General features: G+C 39.7%; 1 long non-coding RNA gene and 1 other non-coding gene across 2 annotated transcripts; one reads left to right on the top strand and one right to left on the bottom strand.

The window, feature by feature from the left end:
• On the bottom strand, positions 1 to 21,161 carry LOC122450075. Its single transcript, XR_006272060.1, has 3 exons — positions 21,044 to 21,161; positions 15,545 to 15,684; positions 1 to 409 (listed from the first exon to the last, which is right to left on the bottom strand). It is a non-coding gene; the product is annotated as an uncharacterized LOC122450075 (long non-coding RNA).
• On the top strand, positions 1,281 to 1,387 carry LOC122450720. Its single transcript, XR_006272211.1, has one exon. It is a non-coding gene; the product is annotated as a U6 spliceosomal RNA (small nuclear RNA).
• Positions 21,162 to 21,991: the final 830 nt, after the last annotated feature.

The following is a 21,991-nucleotide window of genomic DNA, read 5'->3' as shown; positions in this document are numbered from 1 at the left end:
AGTCAGACACAATCACATTGGATTTCAGTCTCATTTATTTAAAATATTTAGAGCTCAGAATAATCTTTAACATGGAAAAAATATGAATCAACCAAATTGTATCTCTTAATATACCAATAGTCAACATTTAATTTTAAATTCATATTCAATATTTCTGTAAACAGAGTTTCAGGTCAGATTTTCATGGTGAAATCAGGACTAGTTCAACATAATGAAATAAAGTTCTATAATTAGAGAATTACATAGAAGCTAGGAATATTTAAGAATACAACAGAGCTGAAGCCTTCATTTGTACAATAAAGCTTACATACTTGTAACAGTTCTGTCTTCTACCTCATCTTCATTTAAATGTAGTTCCAAATATTGCACTTAATTTCTCCTTTAAGTTCAGTTGAGAAGGTGTTCAGTTCTAGGTTAAAAAAGAAATAGTGCCATGATAAAAAAGAAAAGCCTTTGATGTTAGAAACTAGGAGGTTTCCAAAAAAGTAAAACTTTACTGAAACATAATATTACCATAAGATATGAGCATTAACATGTACATGCTTCAGTACTGCATTATCACATTCAAAGTGACTTCACATTATCCATTCAAACATCACACTAGCACTCTCATGTTTCAGCATGAGTTTCCACTACTTATTCAGCTCTCAAGAAGTTCAACCCTTTGAGATGAACTTCTTGCCTAAGAACTTTTCTGGTGCAGCAGGTCTGTTTCTAGAACCAAGGGGTCTTCTCTAAACACCCAGGGCTCTTTTCTACTCTATCACCTACTTTATAAGAGAACATACATTTCATGAGACCTTCTGTAAACAAACAAACAAAACAAACTAAACCAGTCATTTTGAAACAAGTGATTGAAAAATATAGTTTTGATATTTGTTTTTTTAGTTTCAAAAGCTCACAGAAGTATATAAGAAAGTGACAAAGTGAAATTGCTTGGTCGTGTCTGACTCTGCTACCCCATGGACAGTAGCCTGCACCAGGGTCCTCCGTCCATGGGATTTTCTAGGCAAGAGTACTGGAGTGGGTTGCCATTTCCTTCTCCAGGGAATCTTCCTGACCCAGGGATTGAACCCAGGTCTCCTGTGTTAATAGACAGACGCTTTACTGTCTGAGCCACCAGAGAAGTCCACATATAAGAAAGTATCCCACCTCATTTCCTATTCCCACTAGTTGCAGCTGGCAATTGGGAGTACATCTTCTATTTGTTTTTCTCTGTAAGTATTAAGCTATATGACATATACAACATGCATACTTTTTTTAAGTTAAAAAAAAATTGTGTGCTCGCTTTGGCAGCACATATACTAAAATTGGAACGATACAGAGAAGATTAGCATGGCCCCTGCATAAGGATGACATGCAACTTCGTGAAGCGTTCCATATTTTTATATTACTCAGCCATTAAAAAGAATACATTTGAATCAGTTCTAATGAGGTGGATGAAACTGGAGCCCGTTATACACAGTGAAGTAAGCCAGAAAGAAAAACACCAATACAGTATACTAACACATATATGTGGAATTTAGAAAGATGGTAACGATAACCCTATATGCAAGACAGAAAAAGAGACACAGATGTATAGAACAGACTTTGGGACTCTGTGGGAGAAGGCGAGGGTGGGATGATCTGAGAGAATAGCATTGAAACATGTATATTATCAATTGTGGAAAAGATCACCAGTCCAGATTTGATGCATGAGACAAGTGCTCAGGACTGGTGCACTGGGATGACCCAGAGGGATGGGATGGGGAGGGAGGTGGGAGGGGGGTTCAGGATGGGGAACGCATGTAAATCCATGGCTGATTCATGTCAATGTATGGCAAAAACCACTATAATATTGTAAAGTAATTAGCCTCCAACTAATATAAATAAATGGAAAAAATAAAAAATTTTTAAAATTTTTTTAAATTATGAGGAGGTAGCCAAGATGGTAGAGTAGGAAGACCCTGAACTCACCTCTTACCAAGGACCCACAAGAATTGCAACTACTTACAGAGCAACTATCTATTTGAATGACCTGACTACTATCAGAAAAGATTTTTTTTTTACAACTAAAGACATCAAGAAGGACCCACAATGAGACAGGTAGGAGGAATGGAGATGCAATATAGTCAGGACCCACACACCTGGGTGGGCAACTCACCAGAAATATCACAATCATAGAGGGCCTCTCCCAGAAGCACGAGGGCCCTCACCCCACTTTGGGCTCCCTTGCCCAAAGGTTGTGCACCTCTTGCCCCAGGAAAATGAGGCTCCAGAACATCTGGCTTTGAAAAACAGCAGGGCTTTATGTTGGGGAGGAGGTCAAGAGCTACAGGAAACAGAGACTCTGCTCTTCAGAGGGTGGGAAGGGACTTCCCTGGTGGTCCAGAGGCTACCAATGCAGGGGGCCAAGTTCAATCCCTGGTCAGAGAACTAGACCCCACATGCCTCAGCTGGAGTTCGCATGCCACAGCTAAAGATCCCACAGGCTGTAACGAAGATCAAAGTTCCCATGTGCCTCAACTAAGACCCAGTTCAGCCAAATAAATAAATAATTTTTTTTTAAAGTATGTACTAACTGTGGAAGGATCTTCATTGAGGATACTTCTCTCCAACCTGTTTATCTATATACATGCACATGTCTAAAATAATGTTCATTGAATATTAATACTTGTTACTTCTGAGTGGTAAGATCTGGAGTCATTTTCTGCTTTTTAATGTTTGTTTTTTTTTTTTTTTTGTAATGAGCATGTACCATTAAAAAACAAACAGCAAGGTGATTAATTACTCCTTAAAAAAAAAAAACAGAATGTGCACAAAAATCTCACAAACCCCAGCACAGAACAGTAGTTTGAAAAGAGCCTGGGTCAGACCCACTGGCTGATCTTGGAGGGCCTCTGAGAGAGGCAGGAAGCAACTAGAACACCCCCTGGGAAAAGAGACATTGGTGACAGTCATTTTGGGGAGCTCGTTCTTCCACAATAACACTGGTGTGGCAAGTGCCATTTTGTAATCCTCTAGCCAGACCATTAGCACCAGGCACCTGGCCCCACCCTCAGCAGCAGAAGCTGCCCAGGAACTCTGAGCCACACAGACAGCCTCAAGAGTAGGCTACCCAGGCTCCAGAAAGCCCATATCCATTGCAGGAAGCATGACCTTGCAGCCAGTCAGGTTGAGGGTCAGCCCCACCTACCAGAGAGCCCGCTGTAGTCAACCCCACCACAACAGGAGGGTGTGCCCAGCTCACAGGAGGCTACAAGAGCTCCCTGATGGTTCAGATGGTAAAGAATCTGCCTGCAATGCAGGAGACCCGAGTTCAATCCTTGGGAAGTACCCCTGGAGAAGGAAACAGCAACCCACTCCAGTATTCTTGCCTGGAGAATTCCATGGGCAGAGGAGCTTGGTGGGCTACAGTCCATGGAGTCACAAAGAGCCAGACACAACTGACTGACTTGCACTTTTCACTGAGGCATACAGGTCTAATGACCAGAGGAACACACTGCTGAGTCCCATGGAGCTATAGGCCAAAGAATTATACTGGACTACTTTCTCATACCCTATAAACTCAAAATGGATTAAAGACTTAAATGTTCAGGTCTGAGAGTGAGAAAGGAGGGAAGGGGGCAGTGCACAACCATTAGCCATTAAGGATACAAGAGAAACTGGTTAAAATGTACTAGACCTGACCCAGCAGGAAATTCAACTTCCAGCAGACCTTGAACCTCCTTATACACTCGATGTCATACATGTTGTTGCCTTTTGTTGTTGTTGTTTAGTCACTGAATCGTGTCCAACTCTTTTGTGAACCCCCTGTACTGTAGTCCCCCAGGTTCCTCTGTCCGTGGGGCTTCCCAGGCCAGAATACTGGAGTGGATTGCCATTCCCTCCTCCAGGGGATCTTCCTGACCCAGGGATCAAACCGTCTCCTACACTGGCGGCAGATTCTTTCCCACGGAGCCACGAGGGAAGTCCCTGTAATCTGCGTGCGCACTCACAGCGTGAGCGAAATGACACGCCCACAGGCACCATGCCAGTGGTAAAAGGCAGACCATGAAAGGTCAAAAAGTGGGCGGTGGAAATCCCCACCCCGTCTCCAGAATAGTTAGACTATCCCTCCCACTTGATAGTGTATGAAACTACCCAGCCCATAAAAACTAACCACCCTTGTGGCCCAGTGATAAAGAATTTGCCTGCCAGTGCAGAAGACAAGGGTTCAATCCCTGATCCAGGAAGATCCCACATGACATGGAGCAACTCAGCCCCTGCGGCACAACTACTGAGCCAACGCTCTAGAGCCCTGGAGTCACAGCTATGGAGCCCACGTGCTGCAACTGCTGAAACCCACAGGCCCTGGAGCCCGTGCTCCACAAGAGAAGCCCCCACAATGAGAAGCCCACGCACTGCAACTAGAGAGTATCTCCTGCTTGCTGCAACTGGAGAAAGCCTGTGCAGTGGTGAAAACTCAGCACAGCCACAAATACATATGCAAAATTATAAAGAAACAGAACCAAGCTAACCACCCTTTGCATCAGGGCCTTCTCAGATGGCCCACATTCCGCCTGTGGAATGTGTCCCTCTCTAAATAAACCTGCTTGCGCTATACTGTGGCCAGTTCTTGGGTTCTTTCCTGTGCAAAGCCAAGGACCTTCACTTGGCTGCTGGAGACTGGGACACATGACCATCCTCTTGCACCCCACTACTAGTAGATGTGTAAACCCAGCAGGCCTCTCAGTTGTTATCTCTATCTTCTCTGAAAGATGGGGCATTATTTGCCATCCCATTTTACATGTGAGCTAACCAAATACGAGAGCTTTCCAAGGTCACTAAACTTCGGGCTTGTTCTTTTCCTCGTACTCTTGAAAGAGAAGATTCTGGTTTTGAAATATTTTGCAATATATGTGATAATGAGTTGTTCTCTGACCTGGGTGATGCAAGATAATTGTGAAACAGAGAGGACCTAAGCCCAGCCCATGGCCTGGAGCCAAATCGAGTCAACCCATGGATGTGGGAAAGTGGAAGCTGCTTAGTCATGTCTGACTCTGCAACCCCATGGACTGTAGCCCGCCAGGCTCCTCTGTCCATGGTATTTCCCAGGCAAGAATACAGGAGTGGGTTGCCATTTCCTTCTCCAGGGGATCTTCCAGACCTAGGGATCGAACTCGGATCTTCTCCATTGCAGGTTGCTTGCTTCTTTACTGCTGAGCCACCAGCAGGTTCACGGATGTGGGAGTGAGGAATAAATGCAGTTTATCGTATAACAAGGAGGTTTGACGGTTGAATGCAGCCAACAGGTGCCTAACCTCACCTTCTACCATTTCCTTTTCTGCCCTACTTCCCTTGTATGCCAGTCATGCTCCTTTCTCTTCCTTCCTCAACTCTTTAGCCTGCAGCCTTTAGGCATACCCTTTGCTCAGTTCCCTCCATACCTGGGCACTTAGAAAGCAGGGGAGGGGCTATTTATTTCTCCATTCCCTATCTTAATTAGAAGATTTTGAGAAGGCTTATTAAAATTCTCTTATTGCAAAACTAAAAAAACAGAAGGGAGCTAGAGATAGGAAAATGTGTTTAGATCCCCTATATCAATAATGTGAACATAGTTCACTAGCAATATCTATTTCACAGAGACATAACCAGCATTTCTATTTCTCAACATCCCCTGTAAACTGAGTAACAGGGGGTGGTATTCCTAAGACCCAATCACTCTTGAGTAAGAGGTGACAATGAAGTTGGTAGACTTACCAGGTGAGCCTCCAAAAGCACAACAAATAGTAACCAACTAACTGTACACTATCTTTAACAGCTTGCTTCCCCTCCGGCAGACAGTTAAAAAAACTGATTTGGACTAAGTGAGACAAAGAAGTGTAGCTTCTTTCCAATTCTTGGTTTAATAAAGGAAAATCTTGTGAGTTATAACTTCAGAGAAAAGTAGAACCAAGAGATGAGCTATATAGCTAAAAATATATGACTGATTTTACTTTCCAACTGGAAGTTATTGCTCCCTGCCATTAACTTTTACATTTTTCCTTCTACAATAATAATCCATTCATTCATTTACTGACTACTTATTTAGAAGCTATTATATGTTTACTAGAATTATGTTGTTGTTCAGTTGTGTTCATGTCCAATCCTTTGAGATCCCATGGACTGCAGTACATCAGGCTTTCTTGTCCTCCACTATCTCCCTGAATTTGCCCAAGTTCATGTCCACTGAGTCGGTGATACTATCTCACCATCTCATCCTCTGCCACCATGTTCTTTTGCCTTCGATCTTTCATCAGGGTCTTTCCCAACAAATAGACAGACTTTTACAGTGCTTAAAGTATGGTTGGTATCAGATGGATCTTTGTGCTTTTGAGGACTTTAGAAACGGCCCTTATCGCTTGAGTGTAGTGAAGAAGACAGGCCACAACCAGCTGTGCTTCCTTAGGACACATGCACACACACAGAAATAGTATGACTTTTCTATTGTTGATATTATAAATTACCACAAATTGGTGACTTTAAGCAACACACACTTATTTTCTGACAGTTCTGTAGGTTAGAATCACAACCTGGGACTTACTGAACTAAAATCGAACTGTTCACTTTGGAGGCTCTCGGGAACAGTTTGATTCCTTACCTTTTTCAGCTACCAGAGGCTGCAGGAATTCTTTGGCTCATGGAACCCTTCTTCTTCCTACATCTTCAAAGCCAGCATCCCTGCATCTCTCTGACCATTCTTCCACAGTCACATCTCTTTCTGACCAAATCTGAGAAGTTCAGTTCAGTTCAGTCACTCAGTCGTGTCCGACTCTTTGCGACCCCATGGACTGCAGCATGCCAGGCCTTCCTGTCCATCACCAGTTCCCAGAGTTTACTCAAACTCATGTGCATTGAGTTGGTGATGCCATCCAACCATCTCATCATCTGCCATCCCTTTCTCATCCCACCTTCAATCTTTCCCAGCATCAGGGTCTTTTCCAATGAGTCAGTCCTTTGCATCAGGTGGCCAAAGTATTAGAGCTTCAGCTTCAGCATCAGTCCTTCCAATGAATATTCAGGACTTATCTCCTTTAGGATGGACTTGTTGGATCTCCTTGCAGTCCAAGGGACTCTCAAGAGTCTTCTCAAATACCACAGTTCAAAAGCATCAATTCTTTGGTGCTCAGCTTTCTTTATAGTCCAACTCTCACATCCATACATGACTACTGGAAAAACCATAGCTTTGACTATATGGACCTTTGTTGGCAAAGTAATGTCTCTGCTTTTTAATATGCTGTCTAGGTTGGTCATGGCTTTTCTTCCAAGGAGCAAGCATCTTTTAATTTCACGACTGCAGTCACCATCTGCAGTGATTTTGGAGCCCCAAAAGATAAAGTCAGCCACTGTTTCCCCATCTATTTGCCATTAAGTGATGAGACCAGATGCCATGATCTTAGTTTTCTGAATGTTGAGTTTTAAGCCAACTTTTTAACTCTCCTCTTTCACTTTCATCAAGAGGCTCTTTAGTCCTTCTTCACTTTCTGCCATAAGGGTGGTGTTATCTGCATATCTGAAGTTATTGATATTTCTCCAGGCAATCTTGATTCCAGTTTGTGCTTCTTCCAGCCCAGTGTTTCTCATGATGTACTCGGCATATAAGTTAAATAAGCAGGGTGACCATATATAGCCTTGACGTACTCCTTTCCCAATTTGGAACCAGTGTGTTGTTCCATGTCCAGTTCTAACTGTTGTTTCCTGACCTGCATACAGGTTTCTCAAGAGGCAGGTCAGGTGGTCTGGTATTCCCATCTCTTGAAGAATTTTCCACAGTTTATTGTGACCCACAGTCAAAGGCTTTGGCATAGTCAATAAAGCAGATGTTTTTCTGGAACTCTCTTGCTTTTTTGATGATCCAACAGATGTTGGCCATTTGATCTCTGGTTCCTCTGCCTTTTTAAAATCCAGTTTGAACATCTGGAAGCTCACAGTTCACATATTGCTGAAGCCTGGCTTGGAGAATTTTGAGCATTACTTTGCTAGCATGTGAGATGACTGCGATTGTGCAGTAGTTTGAACATTCTTTGGCATGGCCTTTCTTTGTGATTGGAATGAATACCGACCTTTTCCAGTCCTGTGGCCACTGCTGAGTTTTCCAAATTTGCTGGCATATTGAATGTAGCACTTTCACAGCATCACCTTTTAGGATTTGAAATAGCTCAACAGGAATTCTATCACCTTCACTAGCTTTGTTCATAGTGATGCTTCCTAAGGCCCACTTGACTTCGCATTCCAGGATGTCTGGCTCTAGGTGAGTGATGACACCGTAGTGATTATCTGGGTCATGAAGATCACTTTTGTATAGTTCTTCTGTGTATTCTTGCCATCTATTCTTAATGTCTTCTGCTTCTGTTAGGTCCATACCATTTCTGTCCTTTATTGTGCCCATCTTTGCATGAAATGTTCCTTTGGTATCTCTAATTTTCTTGAAGAGATCTCTAGTCTATTTCTCTAGTCTATCCCATTGTAATGTTTTCCTCTATTTCTTTGCATTGATCTGAGGAAGGCTTTCTCATCTCTCCTTGCTATTCTTTGGAATATTGCATTCAAATGGGTATATCTTTACTTTTCTCCTCTGCCTTTTGCTTCTCTTCTTTTCATAGTTGTTTGCAAGGCCTCCTCAGACAACCATTTTGCCTTTTTGCATTTCTTTTTCTTGGCGATGATCACTGCCTCCTGTACAATGTCACGAACCTCTGTCCATAGTTCTTCAGACACTCTATCAGATCTAATCCCTTGAATATATTTGTCATTTTCACTGTATAGTTGTAAGGGATTTGATTTAGGTCATACCGGAATGGTCTAGTAGTTTTCCCTACTTTCTTCAACTTAAGTCTGAATTTGGCAATAAGGAGTTCAAGATCTGAGCCACAGTCAGCTCCCGGTCTTGTTTTTGTTGACTGTATAGAGCTTCTCCATCTTTGGCTGCAAAGAAAATAATCAATCTGATTTCGGTATTCACCATCTGGTGGTGTCCATGTTTAGAGTCTTCTCTTTTTTTTTTTTTTTGTCTTCTCTTTTTTGTTGGAAGAGATTGTTTGCTATGACTAGTGCTTTCTCTTGGCAAAATTCTATTAGCCTTTGCCCTGCTTCATTCTGTACTCCAAGGCCAAATTTGCCCATTACTCCAGTTGTTTCTTGACTTCCTACTTTTGCATTCCAGTCACCAATAATGAAAAGGACATATTTTTTGGGTATTAGCTCTAGAAGGTCTTCATAGAACCATTCAACTTCAGCTTCTTCAGCATTATTGGTCAGGGCATAAACTTGGATTACAGTGATATTGAATGGTTTGCCTTGGAAATGAACAGAGATCATACTGCTGTTTTTGAGATTGCATCCAAGTACTGCATTTTGACTCTTGTGTTGACTATGATGGCTACTCCATTTCTTCTAAGGGATTCTTGCCCACAGTAGTAGATATAATGGTCATCTGAGTTAAATTCACCCATTCCAGTCCATTTTAGTTCACTGATTCCTAAAATGTCAATGTTCACTCTTGCCATCTCCTGTTTGACCACCTCCAATTTGCCTTGATTCATGGACCTAACATTCAAGGTTCCTATGCAATGTTGCTCTTTACAGCATCAGACTTTACTTCCATCTCCAGTCACATCCACAACTGGGTATTGTTTTTGCTTTGGCCCCATCTCTTCATTCTTTCTGGAGTTATTTCTCTACTGATCTCCAGGAGCATATTGGGCACCTACCAACCTGGGGAGTTCATCTTTCAGTGTCCTATCTTTTTGCCATCTCATATTGTTCATGGGACTTTCAAGACAAGAATACTGAAGTGGTCCCTTCTCCAGTGGACCATGTTGAAAGGTTCTATAATTTTAAGGAACTATGTTTAGATTAGGCCCTCTAATCTTCCTCCTCTCAAAATCCTTAATTCTTAAACTTATCATCACACAACCTGTGTTTCTGATAATTTCCTTTGCTGTGCTGAAGCATTTTTGTTTGATGTAGTCTCATTTGTTTATTTTTGCTTTGGTTTCCCTTGCTTGAGGTGACACATCCCCCCAAAATATTAAGACCAATGTGAAAGAGTACACATGTCTATGTTTTCTTCTAGAAGTCTTATGGTTCTGTTGTACGAAAATTGGGCACAAGAGAATGTTCATGTCCCAGGTCTCAGAGGAGTTCCTGGGGTGGGCCACCAAGAGAGATCTGTGGCTTCATGCAGAAAAGATTTCAAGAATGGGCCACAGCAAAACGAAAGCAAGTTTATTTAGCTCATGTCCAAATGTGTTTCCCAACACTAATGAGCAATTAAATTAATTCAGTCTTGACACTACTGGAGATAGCATCAGATCCCACAGGCTAAGTCCCACAAGACTGTCCCCACTTCAGGCACCAAATGCAAATCCAGGTTGTAAGCGTACTTCTGACTGACTGGTTATAAAACTGGACGTTCCTGCTGAAACAGGAGGATGATGGCTCAGGCTGAGCACAATGCTGGAACACCACTGTTATCTCACCACCAGAAGATCAGAGGGAAGTCACACACACCCTGCAGCCACCAACCCAAATTTTGCCTGTAAGACTTCTCTCCAAAAAACATTAGGGAGTTCAGGTTTTTTGAGCAAAAGCACCCATTTTCCTTGTACGCCCCTTGAAAGAAGCCTTTCTCTACTCCAAACTCAGAAATTAGGCACACAAACCTGCATCCGGTGACAAAACTTTTTAAAACTATGATACCGCTAATTCACACACCACATACCTTCTTATATCTCTGAAAGTTTCAAACATACATATGTGAAAGATTTATTATGTTGAGAACACCTTGAACAGGAAAAGCAAAACAAAAGGTAGGATTACATGGGAAAAAAGCTTAAGTCATCTTCAAAAATGGTATCTAGCTAACTTGACAAAGAACTACTAGACAAGAGTAGCTAAAAACAGATGTAGTCAGCAGCTAGATTCATCACAAATAAAGAAATCATCAGAAACATGTGTAAATCAAGTCAATTTAGGCAACATTCCACTTTCTGAATACCAGAAGGGAGGAAAAAAATGTAGTAATCCTAATGGTGAAATAGCTTCTTCTCGGAGCACAAAGCAAGTTGTCTTGAGAATTCCCTGGTGCTCCGGTGTGTAAGACACCACATTGCCAATACAGGGGGCCTGGGTTCAACCCTCGGTCAGGGAACTAGACCCCACATGACGCAGCTAAGAGTTGGCATGCCACAACTAAAAGATTCCATGGGCTGCAACTAAGACCTGGCCAGCCAAATAAATAAATAAATGTTTTGTTTTTAAAAAAGGAAGTGATCTTTATAGCTTGACACAAAGTAAAACAATGCTCTTGGTTTCAGCATTATCTGAATTAAATGAAATTCAGCGGGAAAGAAAAAATGTGGATGCAATTGACAATAGCTCTTTGACATCAACTGTCTAAAAATAAAACTTTGAAAATGTAGTTTTTGTTGGGGAGAAACCTTTTCACAAAACATGAGTACTTCCTAGGGCCCTGTTTTCTATTCAAATCCATACACTGTCGCTTAGACATTTTTTTTTCCTTCAGCATCACCAGGTAACGACATTTGGCACCTTATAATATCTGCATATATGTATGTGTGTTTAATGAAGATAGGAAGGAATACTTACTCTTTTTCTAAGTTTTGTAACAAAGGTCTCTTTTTGGTTTGAATCTGTAGAGACCAAAGGGCTCAATTTTAATATTTTCACAAGTTCCTGAAATACTGCTCAATCATCACTTCATGAATGAAATATTTTAATCATGTAAATGGAAATGTGAAAAAGATGATTTCCAAAACTAAGAATATATATTATTCATAAAAAACAACAAAAATAATTTTTGGACAAGATTGTAATTTTTGAGTGTGGTTTCCAAGTATATAGAAGATATGGTTTAAAATGTTGAACACTACCACTAACATTTTTCTACTTTACTTTCAAAAAGTTAACTGATACTGAAAATATACATACCATTATTTTAATAGTTATTTATCCTGTTTTGATAACTTCCTTGATGTTTTAGGGTTGGTCAAAGTTGGAGATCTCAGAGTTAATCCATTCATTCTTTTCATCATGAAATGAAAACTTTGGGACACCAAGATAGAGACTAAACAAAAAAGTCTGTAGGTTCTTTATTCCTTATTTAATACAGATTCAAACACTATCAGATGATCTGTTTTACCTTCTCAAAGTGGAAGTAGTCAATAGTTTAAGTGATCCTGAACTCCTGATCTGGGGCTGCTCAACTAGCAGATGGTAAATTTGACACACAGGTAAAAAGGGATGAGATATTCTGACCCTTTCCATATCCCAGGGAATGTACTAAGGATCCATGCTTAGTTATAACTGTGCCCTTGTTGAAATCTCATTTCAACTCTCACCTGATTTGAGATACAAGTGTCCTCTTAATCTAACTTAGGGAGATTTTTAATAAGTCAAACCTAAGAGGTTCAATTGGGGAATTAGTGAACATTAGTCAATACCTTTTACAGTGAGTATAAACCCTGTTTTATAGTAAAAGGAAGTGGTGAACTTGGTTTACCTTGGAGCTAAATATCATTGCTCTAAATTTTTAATCTCTTCTATTTCTAATGAGATGAAGAAATACATATGGAGGTAGCCATATTTTCAGATATCACTGGCACAATATCACAAAAAATCCCACTTGCCCCTCATTTATCAATGATAGTAAACAACGTATTCTGTTAACCTAGTTTCAAAATAAACATAAAAGCAAAAAACCAGAGTCCATACTACATTGTAATCTGCTTTTGTACTTAAAATATTAAATATTTTTCCAAGTCATATTCTCTATATAATTTTTAATGGCTTGACAGATTCCAAGTATAGATATATCATAGATTCTAAACATTTGGGGCTTCCCTTGTAGCTCAGTTGGTAAAGAATCTGCCTGCAGTGCAGGAGACCTGGGTTTGATACCTGGGTGGGGAAGAGCCCCTGCAGAAGGAAATGGCAACCCACTCTAGTATCCTTGCCTGGAAAATCTCATGACACAGGAGACTGGGTGGGCTGCAGTCCACGGGGTCGCAAAGAGTCAGGCACAACTGAGCAACTAACACTTCCTTACTTACTTAAACAACATTTTATTCTTGGGTATTTAGGTTGTTTCAGGTATTTAGCTATTAATATAAATAAAGCTGAAACAAGCACTAGCATATTTTTATACACATCTCCAATTATTCTGTTAAATTCTTAGAAATGCAATTATTGAGATGTTGCGAATATTTTTTTCCAATCTTTAACTTTTTTTTAAGTGTATTTTGATGAAGAAGTTCTTAATTTTGATGAAATACAATTTATCATTTTTTCGTTTTTTCTTATCTAAAAAATCTTTACATTATCCAAGAGCACAGAGATTTATGTCTTGTTTTATTCTAGTTTTCTCTCTTATGTTTAGATTTTCAAGTTAATCTTTGTGTATATCATGAGGCTAGGAATGACTCATCATTTTGCATATGGATACCCAACTGTTTCAGAATCATTTGTTGAAAAGATTATTTTTGCCTATGATTTACTCTGGCACTTTTTTGAAAGTCACTAGATGTTACATCATGTGCACACCTCCATTTTGTTTTGTCTCCTTAATTTCTCATTTTGTTAAAATTACATGTAGGGTACTGTAGTTTTAAAGTTTTGAGAATTCCCTGGTAGTCCAGTGCTTAGGACTTGGCACTTTCAATCCCTGGTCGGGGAACTAAGATTCTGCAAAGTCATGCAGCACGGCTAAAATTTTTTAAAAAATAAAGTCTTAAAATCAGATAGTGCAATTCCCATTGTTCTTATTTTGGCTACTCTAGAGCCATTGTATTTGCATATAAGTTTTAGCCTGTTGAACTACAGATAGATCAATACACCAATTTGAGAAGAGGTGAAATCTTAACAATATTGTCTTCCAATCCTTGAACATGGTATCTTTCTCATTATTTAGGTATTCTTTAGTTTCTCTCAGCAGTTTCAGAATACAGGTCTTGAACATACTTTGCTAAATATATCCTTCAGTATTTCATGTTTACTGGTGCTATTGACATGGTTTTTGTTTCTTAACTACAATTTACAATTATTGTTGCTATCATGAGCATTTTTAAGGTTCTTGGTAAACATTGTCCTTTATGAAGGTCATACCACTTTGTATATCTAACAAAATACGAGAATGCTTGTCTGACCACACTTTTCTAAGTACTTATCTCATTTAAAACTTTTTTCCTCCCAGATACAATTTTCTCTTCTTGGGAAGATTTATCATTGGATCTCACCCACAGAAAGTTTGATCATATACCTTGGTTTATAGCACATCATCATCACTGTTCTTTTCATTTAGTATCTTTTTACCTCATTTCCTGCTCCTGTTCTCTCTACTTTTTGCTCTATGGGCAACCTTCTTCTTGTCCTTAGGAAACCATCCTATATTTAACATGTTTTTGACTATTTTCTTTAAAACATTTTTGTGTCCATGTATTTTAAATGTATACAAATGGTATTATATTATAGACTTCATTATTACTTTCACTAAACACTGCATTTTTTAAAATATATGCATATGTGGTCAGTATATGTAGTCCTTTGCTTCTGTGTAATGCACAGTACTCTCTATGTGTTTCCACTATATTTTACCTATTCCCCCACCTCCCCAAAGGGATTAAGAATCCTAGGTTCCAACTCCCCTGGTAGTGCAGTGGCTAAGACTCTGTGCTGCCAATGCAGCAGGGCTGGGTTCAATGCCTGGTCAGGGAACTAGATCCCACATGCCATAACCGAGAGTTCGCGTGCTGTAACTGAGACTCTGCACAGCCAATAAATACATTAAAAAAAAAAAAAAAAAAAAGAATCCCAGATTCACTCTAAACTACTGCCAAAAAAAAAACCCAAAAATGAGATCAATATCCTTGTTTTTGTTTCTTTGGAGACCTGTTTAAGACTTCTTGAGGACACACACCCAGAAACAATTTATTAATAATATCTATATTCATTTAACTAAATTCTGCCAGATTGCTCTCCAAAATGGTTCTACCACTTTATACTCTCAGCACCAGTGTATGTATACCCTCATCCCCATTAACACTTGACATTACCCATCCTTCTGCTTGTTAGTCTGCTAAGTAGAGAGAGATTATACTGTTGCTTTAATATGAACCCTTCCGATTACTAATGAGTTTGAGCATATCTTTCTGTTTTATGAGCATGACTATAACATTTTTCTATTGGTAACTTGTTTTGTTTTGATTTTTTGATGATCTAGGTATTTCTTACCATATTGTAGGTACTAGTTCCTTGTTGGATTTAGACATGAAAATATATTCTCCAATACTGCCATCTACTATAAATTAACAAAATCTTTTTTCTCAGGACTTTTTTACAGTGATCTGTTGTTGAATAATGAAGCACTCAAAACCTCACAAGCTGAAAACAAATATTTTATTTTGCTCAATATTTTGGGGGTCAAAAACTGGGAGAGGCGCCACTGGGTGGTTCTCCTAATTTCCACAGCAACAGCCAAGGCAGCTGGGGCTGGAGAATCCATTTCCAGAATGGCTGCTTCACTTACATTTCACTTCTTCTGGTTCCGTGGTGCTCCTCGACCTCTCTACTCGCTGTCTCATCTTCCAGGGCCTCTTCTCACGCTCTTGGGCTTCTTATAACATACAGATCTCAGAGAACTGTATTTTTTACTTAGTGGCTGGCTTCCTAGAAGCAGGAAGCAGGAGCTGTCAGGCAAGTTAACAGCAACACCTGGAAATGCACATCATCACCTCTACCATGGGTTTCCTGGTGGCTCAGACAATCAAGAATCCACTTGCAATGGGGGGGCGGGGCTGGGTTTAATCCCCGGGTTGTGAAGTTCCATTGGAGGAGGGCATGGCAACCCACTCCAGTATTCTTGCCTGGAGAATCCCCATGGACAGAGGAGCCTGGTGGGCTATAGTCCAAGGGGTCACACAGAGTCGGACACAACTAAGCGACTAAGCACAGCACCTCTACCATATTCTCTTGCCCAAATTTAAGGAAGTGGAGAGATGCCACCTTCTGACGACACTCTTAATATTATGCTGCAGAACATGTGAGCTGGGAGATACTGTTGTGGCCAACTTTGGAAAAGAGAGTCTGCCACATTTTTCTTTTGTGAATTATCAAACCATGGCTTCGTCCTTCCATCTTTTCCAATTGATTTATAAAAACTTTTTATATTACATATCTCAAAATGTTTCATTTATAGAAATTATGCTTTTTACAAGTTTTTCTCCTCAGGTAGAAGAATATAAGACAGTTTCATTTGCTTCACTGTTAAGTTTCCTTCTAAAAATGTTTTATTAGGATAAGAAAATTACTTAACACTATGTATCTCAAAAAATTAATGATATATATTACAAGATCTCATCCATTTCACAGATTTCTTTAAATTAACCCCATAATATTAAAAATTCAAATTATATGGTACGATTACAACGAGTGGCACAAAAAGTTTAAAATTACTGATGTCTACATTTTGGCTTTCTAATACAATGGGCCTTTTATTTCTCATCATAAACTGCACATACTTTACATCTTTGGTTAACACTAAAATAAAAAGGAAAAAGTTGGCCACTCTTTTAAAACAACTTCAATGACAATACGGTCCTCACTCCCTCAAAAAGACTTCTTTAAAAACAATTTAAAACCCAGAAACATATATTAGAGAGTTTAAAAAAACAAACTACAAAAGCAGTTTACAAATATAACTGTTTTTGGTTAGTAAACACACACAGAACTGTTTTCTTCTACCTTGTGAATTTAAGGACTTCTAATATTTTCTTAATAATACTTTTCAAAAATATGTATTTCACGAGAGTATCGGGCAAGAAGTAACACTGCCTTCAAGTGAAACTTGTCTGAAAATGACAAGTCATTCGTCTCTTCATTAACTAAAGACTGCTAATAATAGAAAAGCAAACTAAGCTATATACCCTGGATTTTTTTAGATGACAAATTCTGGCACTTTGTGCTAAGGTTTAAGGTAATTATTAACTCATTTTTCCCTACCACACAGAAATATAATATGCATAGCATTTTAATTATAAAACTGTAACATGACAAGAATCCTTTATTAAGAAAATGTCCTTATCACAAATATTTCAGATCAAAAAAGTGGTTTTAAAAGTTGAAGCACATTAACTTGGAAAAACAAATTCCAAACTAAACAAAAATGTCATTTAAGTTCTAGAACCACAAAGGCACACTAAGAAAGTCAAACAAAAATAAGGGAGGGAGAGGACACAGCAAAATGATCTCTTAAGGTCTTCTGAACCTTTAAGATACAGCTAGAATCCTTTAAGTGGCAGGATATATGCTAATGATCTTGCTCTCTTTCAGATGGAAATGAATTAATGTCTTTTACTTTAGACGTAGTATTTTGAAGTAACTGTTGGTTTGCTGAGTCTTGCCCATAAAAATCATATGACTAATACTCTAACTTCAAAAAATGAGGCCCATCAGAGCAAAAATAACGTGTGTTATCCAACAAATATATGCAGAAAAAAATCAAAAAATAAAATCGAGAAGCATGGAAAACATTTAAACACTTTTCCTCTTTCTCCCGGAAAGGCGGAGGTGAGGGGTGCCAATACACTCTGCGTGCTGTGCTGTGCTCAGTCACTCAGTCGTGTCTGACTCTGTGACCCCACGGACTGTAGCCCACCAGGCTCCTCTGTCCATGCGACATTTCAGGCAAGAATACTGGAGTGGGTTGCCATTTCCTCTTCCAGGGGATCTTCTCCACCCAGGGGTCAAACTTGCGTCTCCTGCATCTCCTACACTAGCAGATTCTTTACCACTGAGCCACCTGGGAAGCCTATGGTTAACTGTATTGCAATTTAAAAACAAATGTATGAAACTTAAGAAGACAAAATACACAGACAAGTGCACAAAGTACACCCAACAATTCCTCCTCTTCTAACAATGTAAGCAAAAAACAAGGGCCAAATTCTGAACGAGTGATTTACTGTCTTGTATATCCAGTTTTACCACTCACCAAGTTCACAGATACAGAAACACATTAATAAGAGATGCTTACTTTCAGCAAAGTGAACAATTAAATATAGGGAAATGGAATTAGAAAGGACTTAAGTAAAAGCCTCAAATAGATACTCCTACTCCTCCCCCCAAAAATGTTTCCAAATTTTGGCTATAATCTAAAATGAAAACAATTTTTTGTTATCTCCCAAATTCTACTGCTGCATAGGTCAGAGATATTGCAGGTTCAGCTCCAGGACACCACAATAAAACAAATATCTCAATAAAGCAAGTGATGCAAATTTTGGGGTTTCTCCGGGCATATAAAAGTAATGTTTACACTATGGTGTAGTCTGTTAAGTGTGCAATAGCATTATGCCTAAAAAAACAACATACAGACCTATAACTAAAAAATGTTTAATTGGGACTTCCCTGGTGGTCCAGTGGTTAAGACTCCATGCTTCCACTGTAGGGGGCGCAGGTTCAATCCCCGGCCTGGGAACCAAGACGCTGCATGCCACAAGGTGTGGCCAAAAAAGAAAAAAAAATGTTTTCAATTGCTAAAAAATGCTACCCCTCATGTGAAACTTCAGCAAGTCACAGCAGTAACATCAAAGATCACTGATCACAACAAATATAATAATAATGAAAAAGTTTGAAATAGTGTGAGAATTACAAAATATGAGACACAAAGACACAAAGTAAGCAAATGCTATTGGGAAAATGGTACTGACGCTTCACAAACCTTCAATTTGCAAAAATAAACAAATAACATACAAAAGCTGCAAAGTGCAACAAAGTAAAGCACAATAAAACAAAGTATGCCATACCTGAAACTAAGTTTGTGTCTCTTTTTTGAATGAACACCAGAAACAAAGGCTTTCACTTATTAACGCCTAAGTCAAGAAAGTTACCCTTTGGCTTATGTCTCATAGCAAGAAGTTTCACCAAACCCATGCAAACCTAAATTTCAAAAGGACACCTTTTGACACATCTACGCAATACAAAACCTTAGGGATTATCTTCCCCACTAGGCAGTGGATTTTGATATATTTTTTTCTGAAACTACTGTTGACTTTATGTTTTACAAAACACATTTTACACCAGGAGCAGAACTAGAGTAGTACAGATGGAAACCAGGGTACAAAATAAAGAACTCAGGGGCCAAATGTTAAAATTCTTGGGTATAAACTCCTCCCATTTAGTGAAGAAGTGTGTCCACTAGTTAAATCTCCCAAGAACGAGGGTTCTTTGCAAATGCAATAAGCTTATCTCTAAACTTACATACACCCATCCACTCTCAGAGCACCTTCTTATGAACTGTTTGTTCTGCTTAACTCAAGTCTGAGGTAGCCTGGCAGTTTAAAACTTATGTATCTTTTTTCAAAGAAAATCGTGCTTGGTTTTGACTAATTCTGAGTGATTCTACAAATCTATAACTTCCAGCTATCCAGTTTTCCTAAGATACAAAACTCACTCATTATACTATTAAATCACCAAAACATAAGCAATATGGACGATACAGATCATTTAGAAATAAGTGTCTCAATCTTTTTACAAGTGGAAAGTTAGCTAATATTCTGAGACACACTGGGGTGAGGTCAGAGGAAAGGAAAAGGCTTTATGGATTACAAAACACACATTACATCAGCGGCAGAACTGAAGTTACCTGATTAGCAAGCCAACAATATCAGTCTGCCAATTTAAACCTGAAATCATACTTCAAAAGGAACACACATACAAACCCATCTAGCTCTGCTCCTCCTTTTTCCACCATTAGTATCTCTCAACTAGTCAAGCAGTGAGGAAACTCAGACAAGAGCAAAGTTATGAAAATCCACTTCATCACAAAACAGCAAAGGGCTTTTCCATTATACATGAAGTGGTGTAACGTACTGACACAGAAACTGGTTTCAGATGCTTTCAGTTACACCAAGAAAAAAAGGGAACATACTTTCTTCCTTTGTCTGTAAATAATTTCTGTAATGTGGCCTGCCACTCCAATCTAAAAACTGATACCTGACTTCCAAAGCATCGACTGTACGTTACTGGAAATGCCCTACTTCACCAAACTTGAAAGAACTTCCTAGACACCAGAAATAGTGAGGTCCAAGTTTGCACAGTAGGTAAGGCAGATGATGACCTGCTTAGCTATCTGGTGTTATCCTGAGATGTTAATAGGTGCAGTTAAATGGCAGTGCACAGTGTCTCCATTTGCCCTGATACTGAGAAAACACCCAATAACAAAGGTCAAACTGTCCCAACATGCACAGGAATCTTATGAGCCAAGAATAACATTAACACAAGGAAAAGTAAATCTGATTCCCATAAAACTTTCCTAACAACTTCAGAGCACCAGAGGAGCCACAGGGGCTTGCTTCCTAGAACTAAAGGAACTTGTGATACTGGCATTTGCTTTATATCCATTTTTGCACACAATTCCTTCCTACAAACAACTGCAAAACACTCCTCCGAAGGCTTCAAAGATTTAACATCATATTCAAGCCAACAGAAAAGCATTTCGCAAGCAGGAACGGCCGGCCACCGCCTCGCAGCATTAGCAAACAAGGGCAAAGTTCACAACAAGCCAGAGAAAGTGAATCACACATTCACCAACGACAGACTCACAACTCGTGCAACTTCTTACACCTAAAACAAAAGAGACAACACCCAAGCTACTGCCGTCCACCCTTTCCAAAATCCCAGCTCGTGCATAAAGCCCACCAGACCACGAAAACGAGCCCAACCTAACCCCAAACAGGGTCGTAAGCATCAACGAGTACCAGGACAGAGTGGAACGCTATAAGAAAGAGGGGAGGGGCGCAGGCACAAACCACAACAAAATAAAGCAGACTCTGAAACTTTCAGGCGCTAGCCACAGAGAAATTTCAAAGGCAGAAGGCCAAACGGCCAGGGTCCTAACAGGTTGGGGCCCCCCTCACAGAGCCTGTAGCCGCCAAAGGCCCCCCTGGCCAATCTAACCACAGTAGGCCACCAAATTAACCCGTCAGACCGCTCTCCCACCTCCCAAACACACAACTATCAGGCCCTTGGCAACCTGGGGGCTGCTGGGGGCCCTCTAACGATTCAGAGAGCCCCCCAAGCCGTCCGGAACAGCAGAAACTCCAAACTCCTGTCTCGGCGGCGGCCATCACAGCAAGAAAGCGAACTTTTACGACAACTCCCACAATGCCTGCGGCCTACAACTCCCAGAGTGCACCGGGCGGCGCCATGGTTAACCCTGTCGTGGCGCCGGGACTGACGAACCCTGCTCTCCTACCCATCCCAACTCCTAGTTGTTGCACCTACTTTTACCCTCACAATCTAAAACTAACTTTGGAAGTTTTGTCAAGCAGCTACAGTTATACTATCTCAGCGCCTTCTTTTATCACACAAACAACGCCAACTGCCCAGAAAATTATCCCTGACAGAGAACTTTTTGTTATCTCCAGAGCTCTCCTCACAGTGCCAAATGTTTTGTCAATCAAGGGGACACTTAACTTCAATTAATCTTCCCCTTCGCTATAACTTTCTGGCGTTTTTCTAAAGTATTATAGCCTAGAGGTTTTGGTACTCAACTTTATTAGTTTAAAACCTGTTTCCGAAGTTTTGGGAAGCAACAAGAAAGACTAGCCTATAACTGGCCACATATGTTCTACATCTCTCTATTTTATAAAGACGAATTTCCTCAAATATTTGACTAAGAAAATTCATGCAAGTCTAAGTAAGTCCTAATAAGACAAAATTAGTTATGGGCAATATATCTTTTAAATTTCAAGGTAATTTTTTTTAAGGGAAAACTTTATATGCCAACATACTTTGCTTTCCCTTTTCTATATTGATAATCAGATTACAGCATAAACCATTGCTTTATTTCTTTCTGACTTTAAAATGTCAGCAAACAACAGGTAAAGAAACGTTTTAATATAATTTGAAAAATAAATGAAGATTTCATTCTTTCAGAAAACTGCACAGCAAATCTTTTACTCACGAAAAAACTCCTTCA

This window comes from Cervus canadensis, chromosome 11 (assembly GCF_019320065.1).
Source record: "Cervus canadensis isolate Bull #8, Minnesota chromosome 11, ASM1932006v1, whole genome shotgun sequence".
NCBI lineage: Eukaryota > Metazoa > Chordata > Mammalia > Artiodactyla > Cervidae > Cervus > Cervus canadensis.
Note: the sequence above shows the minus strand (reverse complement) of the source record. Positions and strands in the feature narration are given on the sequence as shown.